The sequence below is a fragment of the Leptidea sinapis genome, chromosome 19 (assembly GCF_905404315.1).
Source record: "Leptidea sinapis chromosome 19, ilLepSina1.1, whole genome shotgun sequence".
NCBI classification, from domain to species: Eukaryota; Metazoa; Arthropoda; class Insecta; order Lepidoptera; family Pieridae; genus Leptidea; species Leptidea sinapis.
In genome coordinates, this window is record NC_066283.1 from 635,877 (window position 1) to 640,856 (window position 4,980).

Below are 4,980 nucleotides of genomic sequence, written 5' to 3' on the forward strand. Positions count from 1 at the left end.
TTTTGGCAATAGCGTTTACTTTTTTTTTTATAACGTAAATTAAAAGATTGGGAAACTAATTTAAAAAAGGATACGGAACACGGGAAAGGATCAGATAAGTAAAAGAGGATTGAAACGGATATTAAAAATTTCATAAATATACATATATACTTGCTACTTACACAACATTACAAATATTTAAACTTTGATATGATTCTGAAGAATGAAAGATGACAATATTTTATAAAATTTACATGGATACATAATTAGACAGGATATACAGGTAGGAAAAGGAACATTAAGAGATATTAGATCATTCAGGAATGAGGAGCGGTCGTATAGAGAACATGAAAAGAAAATGTGATCTAGATCACATTTATCGGATTCACATTCACACATGTCAGTAGATACAATGCCTAATCTATTAAGATGAACAGGAGTGCAAACATGACCCAAACGCATTCTTATGAAAGAAGAACATACTAACTTATTGCATTTGGCACGGAAAAACCATGGTTTAAATGAAATAAGTGGCTGAAGGTTAAAATATTTCCTGCCTTTTGATTGACCAGTTTCAGTCCAAAGTCTTCCAACAATCCTGAAGGTGAACTATAGGAAGAGCACCTAGATCCTGGCAAAAAACTTTATAAGGGAAAATGTCGCCATCGACCACGGCTTCATTAGCTAGTTGGTCTGCTTTTATATTACCAGGAATGTCTCTATGGCTGGGGATCCATACAAACAACACAGAAAGACCAAAGTGATTGCATTTATTTAATAGATTTCTTATTTCTATGACAACAGAAGAAATGTTTTTTGATTTCAATGGGAACCTATTAAGAGACTGTAAGGCACTTTTTGAATTAGAGAAAATTATTGTTTTTGGAAGTTTAAATAGAATAATATATTCAATAGCCTTAAAAATACCATAACATTCCCCAGTAAACACCGATGTTTCCGGAGGAAGTTTAATTTTCTGTGATATTTTAAATTGAGCGTGATAGACACCTACACCAACGGGATCCGAGGAGGAATGTTTAGACGCGTCTGTGTAAATATGATGGTAATCAACCCAAACAGTAGTTTTAAGAAGATTAAACGAAAAATTTGTACTAATATCGTGCTTATTTAAATCGTTGTTGTGTTATAGAAGAACTAGCTTTTTCAATAGAAATATCACGACAGTAAATTAATAGATCATCAGCATACTGAAGAACATTTACACTGTTAAGTGATGATTTTAAATCGTGTGTATAAATATTATACAATATTGGGCTAAGTACTGATCCCTGGGGGAGGCCCTTTGAAACAAGTCGAGTAATTGACTTCCTGTCATCTAGTTTCAGGATTATGTATCTTTCGGAAAGCATGTTTATGATAAAATTTGTTAATAGCAGAGGTATATTAAGTTGTAAAAGCTTACTCTTTAAAATACTTATTACGACATTATCATAGGCACAATTTATATCTAAGAACGCAGCTATTACTGATTTATTATTTGAAAATGATAATTGAATATCAGAAATGAATATACTTAAGCTATCAATAGTACTTTTCCCACGTCTGAAACCGAATTGGGATTCACATAATAGACCGTTATGCTCAACAAACCATTCTAAACGATTTTTTATAAGATGTTCTGTAATTTTCATCAAAACAGAAGAAAGTGCGATTGGGCGATAGGCAGAATGGTCTGAAGAACACCTATTAGGTTTCAGTACGGGAATTATTTCTTGACGTTTCCACGTGGAGGGGATGTTACCAGATGTCACTATGGAATTTATAAGAGATAAATAATAAAATAAAGCATCATCATCTAAATGAGAGATAAAGGAATACGGAATACCGTCCAGTCCAGGAGCAGAATCCTTAACATGAGACAATACACCTTTTAGTTCAGTGAGAGAAAATATACTGTTTAAACCAAAACAGTTATCATTATTTATATTTATTACAGGGTAACCAATTATTAAGTCTTCAGGAACGAAAGGTGGAGCCAATTTATCTAAAAAGCTATTAACTAAATGAAAAGGGATTGATTTTGGGGATGAATCTTTGTATGCAGATATAAACCTTCTTATATTTTGCCATACAAGAGATGGTTTGACATCAGGTGATATTGAATAGCAGAAATTTTTCCAGCCATCAAATTTCTTTTTCTTTAGAAATTTTGAAGTTTCTGACATACTCTTTGTAAGAATTTCAAAATTCTCATCAGTGGAACATTGACAGTATGTAATTTCAGCATATTTTCTTCTCTTTACTGCCACAGTACATTCGTTATCCCACCAAGGAGGAGAAGGAATAAAACCCAAAGAGCTATTTTTACTTGGAAATATCTCATTGGCAACCTCAATAAAGATTCTTGCTAAAGAATCTGCACACTGAGATTCTGTACCTGGATTAATTTTTGGAAGTGTAATAATTTTGTTTTTTATTAGATCTTTATATAAATCCCAATCAACATCATTAAGCTTATATTTTAAACGAGGAGAATAAGTTTTATGTAATACTTTATTGTTATTATTGCAGGTTGGAAATGATAATAATAGTGGGAAGTGATCACTACCAAAAGTAGATCGTAATGGATCCCAGGACAAAGAAGAAGCAAGATTAGGTGTAGTGACTGTTAAATCTGGAGCACTTGGGCCCTCGTCAGGATGAGAACGTCGTGTAGGACGACCATCATTTAATATACACAAATTCACTGAATCAAATATATCTATTAATGTGTTACCATAACTATTAGAAGATAAGTAACCCCAGGATTCATGGCGACAGTTAAAATCACCAAGGATCATAAAAGGCTTCGGAAGAATGGAAATAATATCTTTAATTTCATTTAAGATTGCAGAAGAAGGATGAGGTATATAAATAGATACATAACAGATATTTTCAACTAAAGCAGCAATAATAGAAAAATCATTACTGTGAGAAGGAATAGAGAAGAGAGAAAAGGAAAGAGGGTGTTTCACAAGCATGGCTACTCCGCCATGCCCATCCACACGATCTTCTCTGAGACATGAATAGCCACGAATCTTAAATAAAGATCCTGGTTTCAACCATGTCTCTTGAAGAGCACAGATATAAGGTTTATATTTATTTAATAAATAAATAAGATCACTTTTTTTAGGAGTGATGCTTTGACAATTCCATTGAAGAACTTTGTCCATTATTTGGTTTATAAATTTGAGTAATTGCAGAAACTAATAAGGCAGCGTTGGACGGTGAAAATTCATTCGATTGACTAAGAGATTTTATAAGAGAAATAATTAAATCAATTACTGAGGATTCCAAAGGATTTTCATTTTCTTTGTTAATTAATGCACATCCATTAGAGGGTTGGGGAATATTAAAATCCCTTAAAATTTCTTGGTGAGCAGATTTGTCATATCCTTTGCTAAGTGTAGGTGGAGGCTTTGGTTTAACAAAAATAGTTTTTTTTATATGAAGTATTGTTTATAGCTTTAGGTGTTTAATGTTGATGCTGGGTTGGAAAAGTAGTAGGAGTGATGTTAGGTGATGAGAGTAATGTATCTGCATATGAAATTCGAGAGACAGATGGATGTATCTTTGAAGCTTCTGAATAGGAAATACAGTTTTTAGCCATTGATTCCTTTATAGCTCTTTGTCTTTCATATTCTAAACATTTTTTATCAGTTGCAATATGGGAACCTTTACATAAACAACAAGATATAAAATCATCTTGAACAGAGCAGTTATCACCACTATGTCCTTGACCACATCTAAAACATCTTGGTTTAGATCTGCATTGAGATTTCACATGACCAAACCGACAACAATTGTAGCATTGAATAGTAGGATATATATACAAGTCTACAGTAAGAGAAGTGTAGCACATATATACTCGTTTAGGCAAAAACTGTCCATCAAAAGTAAATACCACAGACTCAGTACATTTAAGATGGTTTTGTCCATCAATCATCATCTTTCGTTTTATTCTCCTAATTTTTATGATTGGACCACAGAATAGGAACAGAAACATTATCTTTTATTTCCTCTTCAGACCACTCAGCTGGTACTCCTCTGACTATTTCTATTCTACTCACAGAAAATGATGGAATAAAAGCCTTATATGTTTCATTTTCTAAATTTTTGTTTTCAACAAAGTCATTTGCATCTTGGTACTTAGAAAAAGAAATAGATAACCTATTCCGGCCTATCCTTTTTAAACTTCCATTCACAATATTTTTAATAGAATTTCTTTTGAGAAAACGACCAAATGTAACTGGATGTAAAGTAACATTATCATCGGGAGATGAATACTGTTTCTGAATGTGTACAACAAAAGGAGCAGCATCTAATGAGTTATATAACAGCCTTGCAACAGGGGGCTGTGGCTGTTGTGGAGTGTCTGTGTTATTTTTTTGTATTGTCTCTACTACTATAGAAGAATTATTGCAGGAATCGACTTTGGAAAGAATTTGTTTGTCACTAATGTCTACACATTTGCAATTACTTTCCTTAATATCTTTCTTATCACCACGGTGTTTTCGTCGTCTTTTATTACAGTGTCTGCATATTCTGGGTCGAGCTGACACTCTTTTACGGCCACTAGATGTCCGAGACACAGAACCATCTGTATCCATAGTGCTACCTTCGTCATTATTAGAAATTGTCACTACATGACCTATATCAGGGGCTGTTCCCCCAGGATCATCCGGGGGGTCCATCATATCATAGAAAAGTGAAGAAAAGAAGACTTACCAATAGGATGAAATTTACACAAATTAACACTTTAATAAAAACTAACTACTAAAATATATACAAACTACAACTTATCTGATCAAAATATCTAAATATTTACATGAAATTTAAAAATAAAATGAAAAATTATTAAAATTACGTGCGACCGATCTTAAGTTTCCCGCCCTTTATTTTTTTTTCTTTTTTTTTTTCATAGTAGTACTTACGAACTCTTTGATGTTGTCAACTTGACAAGAGAATTTGTATTCATTTCTCCAATCAGTTTTCTCATTT

The 4,980-nt window shown here is 32.8% G+C and overlaps 1 long non-coding RNA gene across 1 annotated transcript; it reads left to right on the forward strand.

The window, feature by feature from the left end:
- The first annotated feature begins 2,098 nt into the window (after positions 1–2,098).
- Positions 2,099–3,277, forward strand: LOC126969762 (uncharacterized). The gene is made up of 2 exons (XR_007730445.1): positions 2,099–2,397; positions 2,512–3,277. It is a non-coding gene; the product is annotated as an uncharacterized LOC126969762 (long non-coding RNA).
- The last annotated feature ends 1,703 nt before the right edge of the window (positions 3,278–4,980 follow it).